This window comes from Budorcas taxicolor, chromosome 13 (assembly GCF_023091745.1).
Source record: "Budorcas taxicolor isolate Tak-1 chromosome 13, Takin1.1, whole genome shotgun sequence".
NCBI classification, from domain to species: domain Eukaryota; kingdom Metazoa; phylum Chordata; class Mammalia; order Artiodactyla; family Bovidae; genus Budorcas; species Budorcas taxicolor.
Genome location: NC_068922.1, coordinates 26,140,158 through 26,164,033, shown reverse-complemented (window position 1 = coordinate 26,164,033; position 23,876 = coordinate 26,140,158). Strand labels below are relative to the sequence as shown.

The following is a 23,876-nucleotide window of genomic DNA, read 5'->3' as shown; positions in this document are numbered from 1 at the left end:
GTAAGGGATTTAATTTAGATCATACCTGAATGGTCTTGTGGTTTTCCCCACTTTCTTCAATTCAAGTCTGAATTTTGCAATAAGGAGTTCATGATCTGAGCCACAGTCAGCTCCTGGTCTTGTTTTTGCTGACTGTATAGAGCTTCTCCATCTTTGGTTGCAAAGAATATAATCAATCTGATTTTGGTATTGACCATCTGGTGATATCCATATGTAGAGTCTTTACTTGTGTTGAGTCTTCTTTTTTTATAGTTTCCAGAAAGAATTAAGAGATGGAGCCAAAGCATAAACAACACCCAGTTGTAGATGTGACTGGTGATGGAAATAAAGTCCAATGCTGTAAAGAACAATATTGCATAGGAACCTGGAATGTTACATCCATGAATCAAGGTAAATTGAAAGTGGTCAGACTGGAGATGGCAAGAGTGAATATCGACACTTTAGGAATCACTGAACTAAAATGGATTGGAATGGGTGAACTTAACTCAGATTATCATTATATCTACTACTGTGGGCAAGAATGCCTTAGAAGAAATGGAGTAGCCATCCTAGTAACAAAAGATTGAGAAATGTAGTACTTGGATGCAATCTCAAAAACAATAGAATGATCTCCATTCGTTTCCAAGGCAAACCATTCAATATAACAGTAATCCAAGTCTATGCCCCATCCAGTAATGCTGAAGAAGCTGAAGTTGAACGGTTCTATGACGACCTACAAGAACTTATTAGAACAACACCCGAAAAAGATGTCCTTTTCTCTATAAGGGACTGGAATGCAAAAGTAGGAAGTCAAGAGATATCTGGAGTAACATGCAAATTTGACCTTGGAGTACAAAATGAAGCAGGGCAAAGGCTAACAGTTTTGCCAAGAGCTACCAGGGAAGCCCACGTATGTACAAAAATATTCTCAAAATTAATTGCTAACTTAGCACTCTCGGTGATGGTAGAAACACACTAGACCATTTTTTAAATGCCTGTTACACCTGCCAGTGTGGAAGCACCCAGTCAAACTCACCCCTGTACCTGTGGGGGGCAGGTAATGGTCAACAGAACAACTTGGCTGTAGCCTCAAGCTTGAGAAGCTTCACACTTTGGCCATCCTTCTGATGCCTAGTTGTGACAAGAGAGCAGAAGAAACCTCGTCATTACTTTTCACTTATTTAAAAAAAAAATACTTGCTTTCATGTATTTCTTTATTTGACTGTGCCAGGTCTTAGCTGTGGTACATGGGATCTTCCATCTTTGTTGCAACATGCAGGATCTTTAGGTGTGGCCTGTGGGGTCTAGTTCCCTGACCAGGGTCCCCTGCATTAGGAATGTGGGATCTTAGTCACAGAACCACCAAGGAAGTCCCTTGACTCTTAACTGAAATTGAAACCTGTGAATCCCTGGCACTAGCTCAATCTAAGAATGAGAGGTGGACATGAGGTTTTGTCCAACCTGCTCTCCCTCTGTGCTCTTCAAAATTCAGGACAGTTATAAAAGGATGAAATATGTGAGTCTAGAAACAAAAATCATGAATGTGAATAGTGATTTAGGAGCCCAGACCTTTGCTCCCAACTTACACCATTATCTCTTATTTTATCAGTGATTACATATAAGTGAACAGAAGTTCTGAATTAGAATAGATGAATGGAAACTATTGTCCCAATAATTTAGTGCATTTGCACAAATCTCAACTTGAAAGATTTGATATTGACATCAAATATCATGTCCTCATGTCCTTGAGTCTAGACTGAGATCTGTGGAGATAGATAAATTGTCAGATATGATCCTTGGTCTTTAGTAACTGGTAGTTGGTAACTGACACAACCATCTATAACAAATCAAAATACAGTTTTTCATGCAAAGACAATAGTCTGTCTTTATGATCATGTGATTCCAGGCATTGTGTATAAAAAATCATAAGATGATCATTTGAACTGCTTCCTTCTTCGCTCATTTAAAATCTCACCTTCAACCATTCCCATTATTTGCTATCTATTCAGGTAAAGTAACTATTTTCCAAGACAAAGCTCAGAAAAAGATGAAGCTAAGTAGAGACTTTCAACTTTAAATGTGTTGATCAAATACTTAGTGTGATGTATACCCACATAATCAGAGGCTGTGTAAAATAATGTTCAAAACTCAGTCCAAATGGCTCTCTTCTTGGAGCTATAATAACTAGTGCCTCCCCTACCCCAGCACTTTCTGCTCTGAGTGGAGAGGGCTGACATTCTGGGTGAAGCAGTTTCTTTCTTTTTCTCCTCTGTTGTATAATCAAATCATTAAGCCATCACCTTTCTTCCCATCTTTGCTATAATCAGCCATTGTTTATGAGTGCTTCTTTCAGATATTTTACTTGGGGACTGCTACTGCTGCTAAGTCGCTTCATTCGTGTCTGACTCTGTGTGACCCCATAGACGGCAGCCCACCAGGCTCCCCTTTCCCTGGGATTCTCCAGGCAAGAGCAATGGAGTAGGTTGCCATTTCCTTCTCCAATGAGTGAAAGTGAAAAGTGAAAGTGAAGTCACTCAGTCATGTCCGACTCCTAGCGACCCCGTGGACTGCAGCCTACCAGGCTCCTCCATCCATGGGATTTTCTAGGCAAGAGTACTGGAGTGGGGTGCCATTGCCTTCTCCGTTACTTGGGGAGGGAGGAATTAAACTATTTAAAGGTCAAAGCACAAACCTCATACTTTCTGCCAAACTTGGTCCTACTTAGTCCTTGTCTCACTGATGCTCCTGGTCACTCGTTACATCATCTGTTTTTTACACTTCCTTCTTCCACCCTCAGTGAGTTTCCAGATTCTTCAGACTCAGTCTGTGGGATGTTTCTTGTCTATTATCATATTTTCATTCCTGCTGGTTTAACCAAACATTCTATGCATGGTGGTGGTGGTGGTTTAGTTGCTAAGTCATGTCCTACTCTTGCAACCCCATGTACTGTAGCCTGCCAGGCTCCCCTGTTTGTGGGATTCTCCAAGCAAGAATACTGGAGTGGGCTGCCATTTCCTTCTCCATGAATAGATAATTGCATAAATATCTCTGTATAGATAATTTTTATCTATGCAGACATTCATTGCATCCTTTTCTGGATTGTGAAATCTTTGGAAGCATGGAGTCCTCAAGGCAAGAATGAAGTGGTTTGCCATTCCCTTCTCCAGCAGACCACATTTTATCAGAACTCTCTACCATGGACCACCTTACCTGCCTCCTGAGAAATCTGTATGCTGATCAAGAAGCAACAGTTAGAACTGGACATGGAACAACACACTGGTTCCAAATTGGGAAAGGAGTATATCAAGGCTGTATATTGTCAACCTGCTTATTTAACCTATATGCAGAGTACATCATGTGAAATGCCAGACTGGATGAAGCACAAGCTGGAATCAAGATTGCCAGGAGAAATATCAATAACCTCGGATATGCAGATGACACCACACTTATGGCAGAAAGTGAAGAGGGACTAAAGAGCCTCTTGATGAAAGTGAAAGAGAAGAGTGAAAAAGCTGGCCAAAAACAATATTCAAAAAACTAAGATCATGGCATCCAGTCCCATCACTTCATGGCAAATAGATGGGGAAACAATGGGAGACTTTATTTTCTTGGGCTCCAAAATCACTGCAGATGGTGACTGAAGCCATGAAATTAAAAAATGTTTGCTCCTTGGAAGAAAAGCTATGACCAACCTAGACAGCATATTAAAAAGCAGAGACATTACTTTGCCAACAAAGTTCCATCTAGTCAAAGCTATGGTTTTTCCAGTAGTCATGTATGGATGTGAGAGTTGGATTATAAAGAAAGCTGAATGCCAAAAAATGGATGCCTTTGAACTGGGATATTGGAGAAGACTCTTGAGTCCCTTGGACTGCAGGGAGAGCCAACCAGTCCAACTAAAGAAAATCAGTCCTGAATATTCATTGGAAAGACCAATGCTAAAGCTGAAACTCTAACACTTTGACCAACTGGGGTGAAGAATTGACTCATTGGAAAAGACCCTGATGCTGGGAAAGATTAAAGATGGGAGGAGAAGGGGATGACAGAGGATGAGTCGATTTGATGTCATTACCGACTCTATGGACATGAGTTTGAGCAAGCTCCAGGAGTTGGTCATGGACAGGGGATCCTGGCGTGCTGCAGTCCATGGGATCACAAAGAGTCAGACAGGACTGAGTGACTGAACTGAACTGGAAGCATAGCATAGATAATGTTTTGTGTCTTTGGATATCTCCTAGTATGTAGAGTGGTGTCCACTCAAAGAGGATCTGCAAAATGTTCATTAGAGGGTTTTGATTTTGCATCATCAAACAGCTGCACAAGAATGGCTTGACTCTCCTTCAAATGCAAATGTCCTCGATGTCTTTTAAACTATCCATTTACAAATTCCTGAATTTTGTTCTTCAATTTGCTAGAGGATAGATATGTACAGATAAAAAAAAAAGTTTATGATTCAGTTCAATTCAGTTCAGTCCCTCATTCATATCCAACTCTTGATTGGTAACTAATATTGTAATGTACATCCTTAAATACTAAGACACATTTTAGAAAACCAGGAGCTGTCATTTTGAACCCAGTGAAACCGAGTGGCCCATTTTGGTCTTGGTTAATAATGTCCCCAAATTTATTCCTCAGCTGTTTATATGCCACAAGCTAGCACCAGTCAAGCATAACAGTGCCAGATGTATGTACTTTTCAATCCGAAATGAGGGCACAAATGACTCACATAAGCCCTTTGGCTGGCTGACGTGGCGTATCTGTGGGGAAGCCAGCGTCCCAGATTCATGCGTGAGCAAGCTCCTTTTGTGCATTTCTGGGGAAGTCATGGCTGACCAGCTACCAGGAAGGGCCACTCTTTCTTTCAGGGTATTCCCTATATTTCGTATCCTCTACAAACATGTCAAAAGCGTCAGATTAAATGTTTTACACACTTACGCTGCTCCCATAAATCAAATCGTGGTCTGCACTAGTATGGGCATTTTGGATGGTTGTCAGCCAGAAATGCTTTGCCAGAAACAAGGAAACAGATTGCACACAATAGAAATTGCTAACATTAAAATTTACAGAAATAAGAAAAAACAAATTGACCTTCAATCCCTCTTCTGCTCTCTGTCTTGACAATAGTTTTCAGAGGCTAATGTGATTCTTTTTCATATACGTGTAAAATTTTCATTTAAGATAGACATCACACACACACACACACACACACAGATGTTCCACAAGCCTTCAGGCTTAGCTTTTAATGAGATAATCAGAATCTATTGAAAGATGTCCAAAGTTAAATAACCGTATAATGATTTCTGCTGCATGGTGAATGATATTCTACAGGGGACAGGAGAAGGAGTGTTGAACAATGTTCACAAACATGGTAACACCGAAATGTTTTCTAAGGCTTTGGCTGATTTTAAGTACTCAATGTGAAGTAAATCAGGAGAATAAAATCCCTCTCTTATTTCATTACATTTCTTTTCTAGTAAGAATGGTTAAGTTTACAAAACCTCCTAGGAAATACTTTTGAATAAAATTAAAATTGTTTTACTCATATCATTCTTGAAATTCGATTGAGAATTCTATTTAGACATGTTTTCAGTTCATGTTTTACTTAAATCTGCTCTTGAACTTCATTTTAAATCATCCCAGTACCTTTATATTTTTGTGTGTTTTTTGGGGGGGCTGTACCATGCGGTATGCAGGATCCTAGTTCCCCAACCAGAGATCTAACCCACATCCCTTGTGTTGGAAGTGTGGAGTCTTAATCACTAACCAATGGGCCACCAGGAAGTCCCTCTAGTACCTTTATCTTTAAAGCTGGTGATTCTTGCTTTTGTGGGTGGGTGTGGCTGTGATCTGATAACCAGCAGTTCATTAACCCTTTTTGGAATGTTTATTCTTTATTTTTCCTGCTTTGTACACTATCACTTCTCTTTTTTTAAAAAAAATCTTTAAAAATATGGACAATTTAAAAAATCTTTGTTGAATTTGTTACAATATTGTTTCTATTTATTTTTTGGTATTTTGGCTGCAAGGTCTATGAAATCTTAGTCCCCAGTCAGGGATCAAACCCACACCCCTGGCACTGGAAAGCAAAGTCTTAACCACTGGACCAACAGGAAAGTCACAGTTGTCACTTTTCTTGAACTTACATGCACATAGAAATTCCTAGGACATCTGTGAAAGTTAAGTGCACTTGTTAGGAGAATTACATCCAAGAAATGAGATTTAATACCATTAGGATCTACCACACTGTGTGAGATGGTCCTGATCAAATTGAAGGTAACGGTTCTAAGAACACTATTTAAGCAGTGAGATGTGATATTTCTGGTTCTTCAAGGCTGGAGAATATCAGTCTGCTTATGAGACTGAGAATATCAGCTTAATGCCAGGAGGGTACAAAACAATCCAGCTAACTTGCTTGGTGTGATTTAATATTTTGTTGTTAAACCAATTACTTTTGTGATGAAAACTTGGTAAGCTATAGTGACATGGATCTTGCTGAATTTCTTAGAGTAGCCGTAACTGGCATAGTACCTGCTGAAGGACTTAAATCCATTGACGTCTTGGAATACATGTCCCTTAATTTAAAAATTGAAAATATGATATATTTTATAAACATAAAAGATACGTGGATCTTTTAAGTCAAAAAGATTAAAAATAAATGAGCAACCATATGACCTCCAGCTGGTTAAATAAATAGACCATAACTAAGACCCTGGAAATCCTCCATCTCTTTTCCTCTTCCTCCTCCAGAATCTTTATGAATTTTGTCTTCATGACTCTCTTTCAATTCACTATAGTTTTACCATTATGTATAAATGCTAAAGCATATTTTATTTGAATATTTTAAGTTTAAAATACTGAATATATTCTTCTGCCATATCTTGGCTCAAAATATTTGTATTTCTGAGGTTCACACATGTTGATGTATATAACTACATCATTCGTGTCCATGCTGTAGTTATTACTTCCGTTTTCCTATCAATGGGCATTTTCATTGTTTCCACTTTTATGCTTGTTATTGCACATAATAATCTCATAGACAGCACATGTATAAGAGTTTCTCTTTGGTATATACTAGATAATGCCAGGTGGCTTTGCAAAATACATTTACTGATCTACTCTCCCCCTAGGAGTATATTAACATTCTTTGTTCTACCTCTTCTCTGATATTTTTATTGTCTAATTTTTTTCCTCTTAATGGATTTTTCACTGTGGTATTACTTTGCATTGTTCTGAGTTGATAATTTGGGACTATTTTTAACATATTGATTGGCCCATCTTATTTTATATTTGGGAATTGTCTTTTATCCATTTTTTTCTATTTGTCATTGTTTTTGTTGAGCCATAGGAGGTTTTCAAATATTCTGAATATGAATGAGTCCCTTATGTGATATATATGTTTAAACTTCTCCCAGTTTGTGGTTTATCTTTTCACATTCTTGAAGTTTCATTTGATGAGCAGAAGTTTTTAATTTTAATATACTCTTATTTATCATTTTTCTTTTATGGTATGTGCTTTTCTGTTTCATTTAAGAACAGTCTATGGGAGTGCAGAGTCAGACATGGCTCAGTGATTAACACTATCTTCCCTACACTATCTCCCTATCCAAATTTTATACATGATCCCTCAGATTCCCACAGTGATTTCTACAAAGCTCTTCCTTACACAAGCATCCTTTAAGAGGTCAACTTTCCATTGCTTTTCTGCCTAATCCTATGGACAAGCCACTGACCACTGCCTGCAAGTTGGTAAAATCTCAAACAAAGGGAAAACATCATGAATTCAGTCCTCTGAGCTGGCTTATGTTTACTTCCATCGATCAGAGCGGCAGCCTTCCAAACAGGATGCTGTCTGATCACCTTGGAACAGACATCCATAAACCAAGCGGCTCTTTGTTTGATCAATCAAGGACCATTTATGGGTCACTGTTCAAGTGGTAATAAAATCCAGCATCGTCAGTCCTAGAGTCCTAGGAGGAAAGATTCTACCCGCTTATACTGTCAAATAAGAATACAACTGTGTGCTTCTGCACAAATCATTTCTGTTCTATTGTAGCACTGTTCTTGGCACTACCCTCACCCCTAGGGCATTGCCTGACATCACTCAAGACATGAGTATTTCATGTTTTAAGATTATTTTATGTCTTCCAGTCAGATGACTGGTGCCAACTATTGTCTGATAACAACCTAGTAATCACCAGCCTCCTCCACACACAAGCCTCCACCCCTTCTCTTTGATTTTTCACTACCCACTTCGCATTACTGTCTGACATAATAAATCTTTCACTCACTTGTCCTGTATTTGTTAATCTTGTCCCAATCTGTGCCAAAATGTAATCTCCACAGGGAAGGGATTTGTGTGTGTGTGTTATTACTGCTTTATTTCCGTTGTCTAAAACGGAATGTCTGGCACCTAGCAGACCTTCAGAAATATCTGTTAAATGAATGAATTTACAAGGGGACAGATTAGCATACTACTTAGCCCAGAAAGAAGTCTTAGAATATAAATAATAGTGTGTGATTCAGGAGTTTTCATAAATCAATGAAGAAAGAATCAAATATGCAGTTGAAACAATTAATAATCCATTTAGTCAATAAATTCGATTAGATACTCTCTTTTCATCTTATAGTAAAAAAAGTCCAGATTCATTCAGGAAAAAAATATAAATGAAATAATAAGACTCAAATTCCATTAAAAATTAATGTGTGAAAGTACTTTCTAAGCATAAAAGCGATTAGAGGAGTCAGAAAGGGCAAATTTTTTAAGACCATTGATCTAAAATAGATGATCATTTACATCACTATTCTTAAAAATTAAAAGGTTAATGTCAAATAAGAGTAAAATAGTTGCAATAGTTATGACAAACTAAAGATTATCCTTATCAGTCAGTCAGTCAATTCAGTCGCTCAGTCACGTCCCACTCTTTGCGACTCCATGGACTGCAGCACGCCAGGCCTCCCTGTCCATCACCATCTCCTGGAGTTTACTCAACTCACGTCCACTGAGTCGGTGATGCCATCCAACCATCTCTTCCTTTGTCGTCCCCTTCTTCTCACACCTTCAATCTTTCCCAGCATCAGGGGCTTTTCAAATGAGTCAGTTCTTCCCATCAGGATGCCAAACTATTGGAGTTTCAGCTTCAGCATCAGTCCTTCCAGTGAATATTCAGGACTGATTTGCTTTAGGATTGACTGGTTGGATCTCCTTGCAGTCCAAGGGACTATCAAGAGTCTTGCCAACACCACACTTCAAAAGCATCCATTTTTTGGCATTCAGCTTTCCTTATACTCCAACTTTCACATCCATGCATGACTATTCAAAAAACCAGTACTCTAACTTTGCCTAGACGGACCTTTGTTGGCAAAGTAATGTCTTTGTTTTTTAATATGCTATCTAGGTTGGTCATAACTTCTCTTCCAAGGAGCAAGTGTCTTTTAATTTCATGGCTTCAGTCACCATCTGCAGTGATTTTGGAGCCCTAAAGTCTCCCACTGTTTCCATTGTTTCTCCATCTCTGCCATGGAGTGATGGGACCAGATGCCATGATCTTAGTTTTCTGAACATTGAGCTTTAAGCCAACTTTTTCACTCTCCTCTTTCACTTTCATCAAGAGGCTCTTTAGTTCCTCTTCACTTTCTGCCATAAGGGTGATGTCATCTGCATATCTGAGGTTATTGATATTTCTCCCAGCAATCTTGATTCCAGCTTGTGCTTCATCCAGTCCGGCATTTCACATGACATACTCTGCATATAAATTAAATAACTTAAATAACGAGGGTGACAATATACAGCCTTGGCATACTCCTTTCCCAATTTGGAACCAATGTGTTGTTCCATGTCCAGTTCAAACTGTTGCTTCCTGACCTGGATACAGATTTCTCAAGAGGCAGGTTAGGCAATCTGGTATTCTCATCTCTTTAAGAATTTTCCAGTTTGTTGTGATCCACACAGTCAAAGGCTTTGGCATAGTCAATAAAGCAGAAGTAGATGTTTTTCTGAAACTCTCTTGCTTTTTCAATGATCCCGTGGATTTTGGCAATTTGGTCTCTGGTTCCTCTGCATTTTCTAAATCCAGCTTGAACACCTGGAAGTTTACGGTTCACATACTGTTGAAGCCTGGCTTGGAGAATTATCCTTATAGCTCATTGTATTACTATATACACAATCATATATATAGTTCAATGTATTTTTGTGTTTACTTGGTTATACACATGCGTGTGAGCACATAAAATTTTAAAACAATATACTGTATGTTAATAGCAGTAATTACTGAATAGCGGCTATATGTAACTTTCAATGTTCATTTGAAAACTTTTCTGTATTTTCTAAATATTCCGTAAAAACTAGGTATTCTTTTTATAAGCAGACAAACAAGTAAGTATCAATGAGAACTGCCTCACAGATGTTGCAAAAATATTCTGAGCAGAAGTATGAACAACATTTGAGAAAAAGCTACTTGAGTGTGTAGCATTTTCGAGGAGTATGCACTGGGAGAGAATGTATGTCATTTGACTACTGGCACAGAAAGAACTCTTCAATTTGTAGCTCGCAAGTGAACTTGAACTTATGGTGGTACATGCTGTGTGTTCTCATCAAAAGTGCTAACAAGGGTGCAAACCACAACATCAGTAGACTGCATGTTCTACAAAAGACCTCTGCACCCTCAGGGGAAATCTCAATGAGAAGAGGTGTGTGACTTTAGTGCTCAGAGGAAGCCAGCCACTGTGAATAGAAACTCAATTCTGCAAAACCTGATGGATTCTCAGCCTACCTGATTAGCCAAGAGGGGGGACATCCCATTTTGCCATATAAATCAGGGATACACACCATAATGCCAAACCCCAAAACAGCAGTGATGTTGGCTTAGGAATGTGATGGTAACAACTAAAGCCAAGGGCAACTTCTAATCTGAACAGATGAACATAATTCCCTAAGTAATAAAATTTTCCATTATCTGTATTTTGCTTTTAATTTCAAGTAAAAGAAGTTAAGGGAATTCACAGTAAGTCCACACTGTCTTTCAAAACTATTAAGTCCATTTTTTCTCGTACATCTGATGACACATATTAAGGCTCCGAGTTTCTTTTCACATAGTCAAGGAACACAGCCCCTTTGTAGAGAGCTGGATCTATCTGAAAATGGGCCTGTTTTCAAACATGAGCTAATACCATATAGCTTGAATAAAACATACCCTTTCAAAGCAGAACAGTGGGGAGTGATAGCACTTGCTTATATGGAATCAAAGAACTCTGGCCTTGACTGCCTTGACTGTTCCTTCAAACAGGAAACCAACTAAATTCTATATTTACAGTGAGAAGACTTTGCCATCTCACTCAAGGATGCTTGTCTTCTGCATGCAAAAGCAAAGTTCCTCAAAACAGGAGCCTTGCCTTGCTCTTTGTAAATTCCTCCACACATCCTCTCTGACGAGGCAACCCAGAAGTCTTGAATTACTTCCGAGGAGACCCTGTCCCTGTGGCTTGCACGTGCTGTTCCCACTGTCTGTATGAAGATGGCCAACCAGCAACTGAATGAGTGTGACATACTTCAGTTCAGTTCAGTTCAGTGGCTCAGTCGTGTCTGACTCTTTGTGCCCCCATGAATTGCAGCACGCCAGGCCTCCCTGTCCATCACCAACTCCCGGAGTTTACACAAACTCACCTCCATCGAGTTGGTGATGCCATCCAGCCATCTCATCCTCGGTCGTCCCCTTCTCCTCCTGCCCCCAATCCCTCCCAGAATCAGAGTCTTTTCCAAAGAGTCAACTCTTCGCATGAGGTGGCCAAAGTACTTAGATTATACCAAATCAACCCTTGGGACTAGAATGGAAAGTAGAAGTCAGTTCTTGAATATTTAGCATTCTGAATGATCTCTTGAGCCTGTTTAATGGTTTTACTTGTGATGGTTTTATTTCTCTGCTACTTTTCACAGGATTCTTTCCCACATTTTGTGTGTGTGTGGTCAACTATATGAAGTAGTGGTTTTTCTTTTAGTAATATCCAATAAACATAAAAATAAAAATTAAAAACAAAATATCCAATAAACAAACTGTAAAAAGTGGAGGAGTGATTAACTTTAGGGGGAGTAATAATAAGCCCAAACCATGGCTTCTCAATGTCCAGACACTCTGTCAAGGTAGTAAGAAAAATCCCAAGATTCTTTGTGGGTGGGGGTAGTTTTTTCCTCACATCCTTCTGGATGAACATCCTAATTAGAAAATAAATAAAGTTCTAGGAAGATCATTTGGGGAAATAGCTTTTCTGGTCCTTCTTAAAAGGCTAGCCTAAATTGGAAAATTATTTCAATTTCCCCCCAACTTTCCTTTTCTGCTTTTCATTTAGAATAAGAACATGTCTTTCTTTTATAGTCAAAGAAAATAGCTGTCAGCAGTGACATTGTACAAGAAATGCCAAGCTTTTTCTTCTTCCTTGTGTTCTCTGAAGAGAAAATAATTACACTGTGGCTTGCCATTGATTAACTAAAATCATCCAACTATAGAGAATGTAGTACAGAAACCATAGCAACCTCTACAAAAATGATTCCCATAATGACACACTCTCAGAGTGTCCAGGCTCCCAGGTGGTAATTGCCCATCCTTTTTGCCTGTGTTGCTGGGTCAACCATAGTGGAGTTGGTTGGGACTCGCTTTCAAGGGCTGTTCTGATGATGAAGAGGGAACTTATACTGGTTACTGAGATGTAGCAACAGAAAAATTAGCTTTTGATGTACTGAATTTGATGTATTGATCAAGATGCAAATATCTAGATTCCCATTACTGCATTAGGAAACTACATGCATCTTGTCTTAGTCTGATTAGGCTGCGGTAACAAAATATCTTAGAATGGGTGACCTAAACAACAGACATTCATTCCTCACAGTTCTGGAGGCTGGAAACTCAAAGATCAAGGCACTGAAAGATTTGGTGTCTGGTGAGGACCTCCTTCTTGCTATGTCCTTTCATGGACGAAGGAGCAAGGGAGCTCTTGGGGGTCTCTTTTATAAAAGCGCTAATCCTATCCATGAGGGCTCCACCCTCATGACCTAGTCACCTCCAAAAGTCATCACCTCCAGATACCATCGCTTCAGGGATTAGGTTTCAACATTTGAATTTGGGAGTAAACAAACATTCAATGTACTGCATATCTGCAACCATTAACTGATTTTTGGAGAAGGAAATGGCAACCCACTCCAGTACTCTTGCCTAGAGAATCCTGTGGACAGAGGAGCCTGGTGGGCTGCTGTCCATGGGGTCGCACACAGTCGGATGCAACTGAAGCGACTTAGCATGCATGCATGCATTGGAGAAGGAAATGGCAACCCACTCTAGTATTCTTGCCTGGAGAATCCCAGGGACAGAGGCATCTCGTTGGCTGCCGCCTATGGGGTTGCACAGAGTTGGACACGGCTGAAGCGACTTAGCAGCAGCAGCAGCATACTGGGTCTTTGTTGCTATGCAGGCTTTCTCTAGTTGCAGTGAGCAGGGCTACCCTCTAGCTGTGGTGCACGGGCTTCTCATTGCGGTCGCTTTTCTTGGCTCTAGAGCACAAGGGTGTCCGTAGTTGTGGCCTGTGGGCTCAGTAGTTGCAGCTCCCTGGGCTCGAGAGCACAGGCTCAATAGTTGTGGCACACAGGGTTAGCTGCTCCACAGCATGTGAGATCTTCCCAGACCAGGGATCAAACCCATGTTTCCTGCATGGAAGGTGGATTCTTTACCACTGAACCACCAGGGAAGCCCCATTAACTGATTTTTTAATTTCACTTAGTCAACTAGAATTTGCTTTCCTTTCTGAAGAGTTATTTCCATTTTGTGGATCACAGTGCACTCTTCAGGGACTGCTCTTCAAGCATAGTTAAGTGTAAGAGTATCGAAATTTGCCAATGTTGTTTCAACCACTTATTTTATAAAGACATCTATTTCACTGCCAACCATAAACTCGAAAGATGAGAGACTGAAACTCTAGAAATAGTATCACCTGGAGACCAGGAGGAAAGGCTGGAAATAATAATTCTTCTTTTCTTAAATCTGAGGATTTTTTTCCCTACCATTTGGAATAATCATTCTTACTAGATTTTCAAAAGAAATGAATCCCCATACTTATACATACAAAGCCAAAAGAATACAGAGTCTTTCAACATCTTAGCTCTAATATTTAAGAATTTGTTGATGTATGGTGCAGTTGTTGGGAATATAGATCATTTTAAATGCAAGCTCTTGTATTTAGAAGAATCAAAAGACATCTTATTCAAACTTTTATTATGCTACTTAATCTTGCATTTTTAACATTTTTCTAAAAGAAATTTATTTATTCACTCATTTTTTAAAATCAAGCAAGCAGATAATATTGTATGTCTGCTGCTGCTGCTAACTTGCTTCAGTCGTGTCCGACTCTGTGCGACCCCATAGACAGCAGCCCACCAGGCTCTGCCATCCCTGGGATTCTCCAGGCAAGAACACTGGAGTGGGTTGCCATTTTCTTCTCCAATACATGAAAGTGAAAAGTGAAAGTGAAGTTGCTCAGTTGTGTCCAACTCTTAGCGACCCCGTGAACTGCAGCCTACCAGGCTCCTCCATCCATGGGATTTTCCAGGCAAGAGTACTGGAGTGGGGTACCATTACCTTCTCCCTAGCATGTGCTAAATACTTTGGCGAGCAGGGGGACAGCCAAGGTAAAAATTACCTTTCTTAAAGAAACCTATAGTCTACAAATCCTCAAATTGCTACTGATTAAGAAATCAATGGATGGGACCTCCTCGTGGTCCAGTGGTTAAGACTTTACCTTCTAATGCAGGGGATGCAGGTTTGATCCCTGGTTGGGGAGCTGAAATGCCACATGCCTCACAGCGAAAAAAACCAAACCATAAAATATAAGCAATATTGTAACAAATTCAACAAAGACTTCTTAAGAAAGAAATCAATGAATATCTAAAGAGTATATTTGCAGAAGGAAGTTGGCTACCAGTTGAAATGGGCCCAGACACATCATTTGTTTTTTCTGAAGCTCTTCTTTTCTATACGCTGCTTAAGGCTTTTGTGTTAATCTTTTATTAAACCTACTCTCAAAACAAGGGATGACAATAATCTCCCATTTGATAAAGAAAAACATGCCTCTGTCTAAGGTTTCCATAGGCTGTGGTTAAACTGGAAAGAACTAGCTTGGGCCACAATTAAATGAGAAGACAGAGTCAAGAAGTAACAGAGAGATTGTAGGACCACATCATACCATTTAAAAGTCATAAATTTTGAGTCATTTCTATACAATTTTTTTATTCATCTGTAACTGTTTCCATATGTCTAAGTCTTCTCCCTCAATAAGGCTTTACTTTCTGGGTAGACAAACTGTCTTACACTCCTATTTTCAATTCACAGTAGATAAGGAAAGGTTAATAGATATTTATTGACTTGACTCCCATAATTTAAATTGTGATTTAAATGAATGGAACAATAAGAAATATAATGAGTGCAACCTATGTGTTCAGAAATTCACAACACATTCTTTTGAGGTTTCATATCAGCTTCAAACTTGAAGCTGGGTTTTGGTTCGGTTGAATCCACTTTGGAGTTACGTAAGACTGTTTCTTGAAGCTAAATATGATGAACACATAAGTTTGCTTTTCACATTCTCCTTTTAAAGAACTAATTTAGCTTATCTCTCAGAAACAGGTTTGATTAATTTAAAATATGCCCTTGGATATTGACTTTTCAGAATGAAAGTCTGCTGTAGCTCATAAGCTGTGTACTGATCAGGGAAAATCAGAAACAAACCATAGAGTCAGCAGAATTCCTGCCACTTTCCAAGGGCTTGACCTCCAACATCCTATAGTTAATGCCCAATTCTTTATCATCATTAATTACTGTTTTTAAAATGATCAGTTAATATGCAGGATGGTCAAATGAAAGATTTTTATGCAAAACAAATATATTATGAGGCAAGAATTCATGTAAGGAGTCTCATAGATAATCATTTCCTTTGAGGTAAGCAGTATTTGTGGGGGACGGAGGGATAAACTGTTTATTTAACACTCACTGGCTGGCAGATTATTATAGTTGAAGACATCTTTAAGATGACTTTGCTTATATAAGTAAAAATTGTATTTATCTGTACTATTAGAGGCAAAGAGGCATAGAAAATGAAAAAATTACTGTCCACTTATATTGAAATGCAGCTTGATAGATAGGATTCTGAAAGAGATGATGAGTCAGAAATTTTTTAAAAGGCCTTTTGCCTGCATCAACTTTCATGATGATGAAAAAACATATTTTTCTGGGGACTTCCCTGGTGGCCCAGTGGTTAGGATTTCACCTTCCAATGCAGGGGATTCAGGTTAAACCCCTGCTTGGGGAACCAGGATTTCATGTGCCTCACAGCCAAAAAATAAAATAAAAATAAAACCCGGCAGAAGCAATATTGTAACAAATCCAATAGAGTTTAAAAATGGTCCCTGTCATTAAAAAAAATTTCTCTTCTGTATTTACCCTGTCTATAATGTTCAAAGAACAGATTTGTTAGTTGGTTTTTCTTGGACCTTGTGGGCATTACAGAGTCTGAATAGCAATTCCAAATTGTTTAGTTCATGTACCTACCATTTATGTTTACTGGACTAGACATTTCATCAACTGGTCATTCATTGTTCTCCAGGGAGCAAGCATGGGAGTCAGAACCTGGATGGATGAGAGGCCACTCAATCTGGTTTTTAATCCTGGTTCTACCAGCTACTTGCTTCAGTCATTGTACAAGTTACTTAATCTCTACAAAGTCAAGAATAAGCACTTAGAAAATGGTAGTCATTGCACGATTTTATTAACATGACGGAATGTTGAAGTTTTAGTGTGGTCTGGAGTCACTGAGAGACGGAGTGGTGGTGAGGGGAAGAAGAGAGGGTTTGACCCCTGGTTTTGCTCTAGGTAAGAGGAATTGTGGTTTAGTGTAAGAGTCTTTCAGTAGCAGTCCCTGTTTCCATTACACCAGAGACACTCGGAGATTATTTTTGACGTAGATTTCCTGTGCCTTCACTCTGTCTGCAAAACTGTTTCTCTGCTCCCCAGCTTACAAATGAGCAAAACAGTAGTCTAGCTCCAATCCTATGTCAGTTTTCAGCAGTAGTTTTCATGACTATTTAATCACTTGGGATAAAACAAAACAAAATGCTTGCCTACGTAACTCCAGGGTCAAAACAAATCTCAACGTAATTGTGGGATATTAAGAAAGTGGCAAGCATATTGCAAATCAAGCCCATACCGTGAAGCTGAAGCTGTACTCAGAGACAGGCTTAACGCTAAGTCATTTACATTATCAAATAAATAACTTTTTATATGAGGCATTGAAATAAAAAAGCTAGAGATTTTATGTGGGGCCCTAAATGGGAAACCTTGAAAAAGAAGGGCTAGCTTTGTGGTGGAAACTAAGATGGGGCCTGGCAGAAGAGATAGGGGCGTGGTCTATGTTAAAGTTTTTGATTGGGTCTCTTGATTTCCGTGCACGTGGACAGCATGTGATCACCATAGACTCCTGTTACAATCAAGGCACATGACAATTTGACCTTTAACGTGATTGGTGCAACTATGACATATTAAGATTTGACCTTTAATGTGATTGGTGCAACTATGGAAAGTCCCTCAGCAAAACCCCCTTGCTTGCCTATATAAACCAAGAGTTTGTGGCAATAAAGCGGAACTGCTTAGAGGGAACCCCTGTCGTCTGATTGTCTCTCACTTGCTGAGGGTGAGGGGCTGGGTTGGCAGACAGCAGGCTCACCTCTCCTCGGGACCCCTCAGCTTTGCTGAGGGAAGTTCCACTGCCTCTGTCTTTCTGCGGAGCACCCCCCTACAATTTTATACCACAGGAATATAAGAAAACCTGAAAAAATGAGATCAAAGTGAGATCAAACAGAAAAACAAGCAAAAAATAAAGAATTTTTTGTTTTAGTTGGGATGGAGGTGACAGACATGTATGTACCATTAAGGAAAGGCAGGATACAAGTACAGTGAATGTGGGACCAAAGTAACGAAACATCAGATGGAATGGTAATCACAATTACAACAAAATATTATATAGAAAGAAATTCTGTATAATAAATTGAAAATATCAGGATTGAAAATTTCCTTTAAAAGGTAAAAAGTGCCAGCATTATTCCAAGAAATAGTGAGCCCCGATAGACCAATGGTAAAGGAGGAAATTCAAAATACTCTCCAAAAAAAATGATCTGCTGTACAGTAAAAACTAACACAACACTGTAAAGCAACTATACTCCAACAAGAATTAATTTTTTTAAAAAACTTTGAAAGCTTTCCATCATTCCTAAAATGTGCTAGAGCATTTTACATGTCAGAAAAGCATCTTTTTGTTGAATAAACATAAGGTTTCCCAGAGTCACTCCTCATGTTAATATCCTTAGAGGTGTTTCCATGAACATGATTCATGTTCCGAAGGGGAAGAATGGGTGCACTGGTATGACCACACATCACCCCCTTTCCAGGAACCATGCTGGTAGAAGGTGAAATTGAACAGATGGTCTGACAGGAGAACAGAGGACTCAGAATCAGAGAGATGAGTTCCCGGTTCTGTCTCCTGACTGTGAGCAGCCTGTGATCAACCACACCGCCCCCTGGTGACCATCTCCTGCTAAAGTCACTTCTCTGGAGATCAGGGGAGGGGTTCTGTCAGGGCGCAGGCACGATCAGACCCAGTTTAGAAGGAGGTTGTAGCTGACTCAACTGCTGTTCGTGACTCCGGATGCTGCTAATCAGAGGCCTATTGTGAGGTGCCACCTCTCCAGCAACTCTGGTTTACATGCAAAATGATGTCCATTCCAGGAAGGTTCCTCCTGAGAAATGATCCACAGATCGTGCAGAAAATGTTCTCCGAGGGGCCAAAGTGTTGCCCCCCAAACTGGTTCCTTGGACACATTCCTCACTGAATGATGGCAAGAGGCATAGAAGGGTACAACCAGTCATATCGTTTTAATCCCAGAGAACTTATTATTCATCTATTTTACAGATGAGGAAACTGAGGTCCACAAAGTTGCAACCACTTCCTTAAGGTTTCTCAGTTATCAGTGACTCAATGAAGTTTCAAAACCAGGTTTTTTGGTTTTCTCCCTTCCCCCTTCACAAGCCTCTTGGTCCACCAGTAGGTAGAATGGAATGTTCTAGACAAGGACCCTTGAATTTGGCTGTACAGTCCCAGGGACGGCCTTCATATAGACTAATATACAAAGAAAGCGTGTGCTGCTTCCTGCCCATGGCCCTTGATTTGCACGAGGCCAGGGACTCTCTCGGTGAAGGTGGGCATGTACCTCTTCCCCGATTTTTGCTCTGATGTGAATTATTTTGTGAACACAGTTCCCTCTGCATAGTTACTCAAGAGAGACTGAATTGAAAGATGTTCACAGACTGACAGAAAAATCACCCATTTTCTATAAAAGGACTGATGCTGAAGCTGAAACTCCAATACTTTGGCCACCTGATGCAAAGAACTGACTCATTGGAAAAGACTCTGATGCTGGGAAACATTGAAGGCAAGAGGAGAAGGGGACGACAGAGGATGAGATGGTTGGATGGCATCACTGACTCCATGGACATGAGTTTGAGTAAGCTCCGGGAGTTGGTGATGGACAGGGAAGCCTGGTGTGCTGCAGTCCCTCGGGTCACATAGAGTTGGACACGAATGAATGACTGAACTGACTGACTTTCTTTTTAAAATTATTATTGGAGTATATCTGATTTGCAATATTGTATGAGTTTCAGGTGTACAGCATAGTCATTAAGTCAGTTTTTTCTGACTGTATTCCAATAGAGGTTATTACAAGATACTGAAGATCATTCCCTGTACTATGTAGTAAATAGAACATAACATGTTCTTACTAGTCCCATTACAGGAACTAATTCATGCCTCCTTAGGGTGAGTTATTTTGCAAAATTTTTTGTTCTTTGTGCAAAGAAATCTTTGGCTGGTTCGTGCTTTTAGCCCATCAGTCAGGTATGTCTGCAAGTCAGCAGTGAATATAACTCAGGCTCAAGCTGAGAGTAGCCTCAGCATGACAATAAAGTAGATTTTCTAAAAGAATAGAACCTGCCAGAAGAGACTTCTTATGAGTCAGTGGAGAAAAAAAAAATTGAACAAAGGGTTCCGGAACTCTGGGTTCTTATCTGACTCCAGCACACACAACCTGGGTGGTTGGGAAAGTTATTTCACCTCTCCAGACCTCATTTTCCCAACTTTGGATCAATACGATCCGGTTCATCGTTCCTTTCCCACAGTAAATATGTGACTCCCATGTCATTTTTTTCTGTGGTGTCTCATTCTCCAGCAACATTCCCATCAACCAGAGGTGAGACCCCTCCCACCAGACACCTAACTTTCCTATCACTCTGAATCAACAACCTTTGCAGTGGGCGTGTTAGCTGCTGGTCCTCAAGCTTGTGGACTGTCATTGCCCAGGGTCAATGTGAGCGAATCAGATAGGTAACTGGCGCAGCTTAGAGGGATGGTGGGAACTCACCTGAAAGTCTTTGGCTCCAGTTGTAGGACATGGGGCTGACAGGCCCCTGCAGTGACTGGAGAGGGACAATAAAACCTCTTCACCTGTCACTTCCCCTCTTCCATCCTGTCATGATCCAGGAGAGACCAGGCCTTGCAAAGGGATTTAGTCAGCAGGAATGCCCTGAGGAGGGTGGGGTGAGGCCCCGTCTGACACCTCTGACAGTTATAGTGTTAGGCGCTCAGTCATGTCTGACTTTTTGGACCCCATAAATTGTAGCCTGCCAGGCTCCTCTGTCCATGGAATTCTCCAGACAAGAATACTGCAGTGGGCTGCCATTCCCTTCTCCAGGGGATCTTCCCAACCCAGGATGGAACCCCGGTCTCCCACATTGCAGGCAGTCTTCATCGTCTGAGCCACCAGGGAAGCCCGTGACACCTTTAAGACCTGTATTTAACATTGAGTCCAGCTCCAACGCCATCAGGGCTCCACTCAGGCATAAGCTGAGCCGCCACTGAAGGGACTGGGGCTCCTGAAATGAGAAAGCTCCAAACCCCAGCCTCACCCACACGTTCCAATCCACCCCCCAGAACTGTAAAGCTTTTCAGATGTCACTGATGGAACAGGCAGTGAAGGGAAAGTGAAAGCATTAGCGGCTCAGTTGTGTCTGACTCCTGGCGACCCTGTGGAATGTAGCCCACCAGGCTCCTCTGTCCATGGGATTCTCCAGGCAAGAATACTGGAGTGGGTTGCCATTTCCTCCTTCAGGGGATCTTCTCCACTCAGGGATCGAACCCCAGTCTCCTGCCTTGCTGGCAGATTCTTTACCATCTGAGCCAGCTCCTCACTGCAGCCTCACCCACACTTTCCAATCCCCTGAGAACTGGGAAGGCTTTCAGATGCCACTGACTGCACAGGCAGAATTGGCCTCAATTACCTCCTCTCATAGAAAAAAGCTCCCCTACCATCTGCACATATTAATTACAAATTTCAGGTTCGCTTGGCAATCTCAATAGCCGGGTCCCTCCTCCCGTCACACGCCAGGCGGCAGCTGAAAGCACTTACTGCTCCATTCTATGCCACAGTCTGAACGACGCAGGCGGTGTGACTTCTGTTTCTATATGATTTCTGCCCGCTCGGCTGCCCTGAGCTCATTGGGAATCAGAACCTTCCAGAGGTTATTGTATAGATAATGCCAGCTCATCCTCATTTTCAGTTTCAGTGTTCATTGCTGTAATACCAAGAGTGTTTTCTTCATTTTTCTCTTCCCCATCATGCCTAAAATGGCCACTTCCAACAAATTAGGTGCAGGATGAAAGATAAGATAGGTATGGGCAAATACATCTATGTGAAAGGAAAAAAAAAAATCCATGGACTAAAAAGTCAGTACTTTGTGGCTACACATAATTTTCTTCTCTCATCAGCCATCCACAAAGAAGTAAGAGAAGGCAACATGAAACCTTTATAATTTCACTATAACGTGTCAAACCTGGAGAGCAAGAGAAATATGTGTACTTCAAAGTTATTTCCTCCTCTATTAGTCATAATGCTAAAGATGAGTTTATATGACAGCTTCTTCCTCCTAAAACCACACCCTGAAATTGGAAAAGCCCCGGTAAGATCCAATTAGAGTTTCTGATATCGTTATCTTCCCTGAAGATAAGCCCTCATGAGGATGATGGGTAAAGGATAAAGTAAACACAACAAACTGTTCAGTTCAGAGTCTGCTTTGTGTTCCTGAGGGGACAGATTGTGCTGCCTTGAGCCAGGGGTTTCTGTGGAGTAGATTCTTGACAGGGATGTGCGTCAGAGGCTGGAAGTGAGACAAGAGCTATGAATTCAAAAGGATGGGAAATGAGGGTTGGTGCTTACATTTAGCTGTCTCCATAGCATTTTTCCCCAGTATTAAAATCAGGCTCAGTAATGAACCTTACTTTGCCAACAAAGATCCATCTAGTCAAGGCTATGGTTTTTCCAGTAATCATGTATGAATGTGAGAGTTGGACTGTGAAGAAGGCTGAGCACCAAAGAATTGATGCTTTTGCACTGCGGTGTTGGAGAAGACTCTTGAGAGTCGCTTGGACTGCAAGGAGATCCAACCAGTCCATTCTAAAGGAGATCAGTCCCTGTGTTCTTTGGAAGGAATGGCGCTAAAGCAGAAACTCCAGTACTTTGGCCACCTCATGCGAAGAGTTGACTCATTGGAAAAGACTCTGATGCTGGGAGGGATTGGAGGCAGGAGGAAAAGGGGACGACGGAGGATGAGACAGCTGGATGGCATCACCAACTCAATGGACATGAGTCTGAGTGAACTCCGGGAGTTGGTGATGGACAGGGAGGCCTGATGTGCTGCGATTCATGGGGTCGCAAAGAGTCGGACACGGCTGAGTGTGTGAACTGAACTGAATGACCCTTTTGATGGGAGTTTTACCCATTGAATAATGGCAGATTAAGAGCTGTCAAGGATAAGCACAGGCGTTCTTCACCCACTAGCTCTACTCTTCGTACTAAGACTTAAAAATTTTTTGTTTGAGAAAAGTTTCTTTGTCCTTCAACGAGTTGAAAGTGAAAGTCATTCAGTCATGTCTGACTCTTTGTGACCTCACAAACTGTAGCCCGCCAGGTTCCTCTGTCCATGGAATTCTCTAGGCCAGAATACTGGAGTGGGTAGCCATTCCCTTCCCCTAGGGATCTTCACAACCCAGGGATTAAACCCAGGTCTCCTGCAGTGAAGGGGAATTCTTTACCATCTAGGTCACCAGGGAAGCTCAAAGAGCTAGACTGAGATGTTGAACAGTCATAAGTGAGCCACCAGGATATTGTGGAATAGCTTTAAAAATGTGGAATGAATGTTTTCCTTCTTCTGGGGTAGTTGGATTTAGCGTTATCTCCCCATTGACAGTGGAATACTGGAAACAGGATTAGAATGACTATGGGCTTGGGTCTGTCCTCCATCCTCCCCTATGAGGCCTAAGTAGTCGAAGGTGCTTGGCTAGAAGTCTCGAGTCTAGAGCCCTGAAAGTTTACAGGGCTGCCCGTGGGTCCTATCTGCGGAAACCAGCAGGCGTCTCATTCATTCATTTAAACACCGGTGTACTGAGACTTCTCTGGTGATCCAGTGGTTAAGATTCTGCACTCCCAGTGCAGGGGGCCCAGGTTCAATTCCTGGTTAGGGAACTAGATCCTGCATGTCACAACCAAGAGCATGCATGCTGAAACAAAGATCCCATGTGCTGCAACTAAGACCCGGCATAGCCAAATAAAAACAAACAAGCAAAACTAGTGTTCTGAATAGCTGCTTTGTACCAGGTACCTTCCAGACAAGACCCATCGGTGGAATAAAGACACTTGTCTTCATGGAGCAGACGTTGTAGTGGGAGGAGACAAGTAATATGCAACAAACAGTAACTAGTGTGTGGGA

At 40.8% G+C, this 23,876-nt stretch overlaps 1 non-coding gene across 1 annotated transcript; it reads left to right on the top strand.

The window, feature by feature from the left end:
* Positions 1–23,559: 23,559 nt before the first annotated feature.
* TRNAG-CCC (transfer RNA glycine (anticodon CCC)) lies at positions 23,560–23,632 on the top strand. Its single transcript has one exon. It is a non-coding gene; the product is annotated as a tRNA-Gly (tRNA).
* The last annotated feature ends 244 nt before the right edge of the window (positions 23,633–23,876 follow it).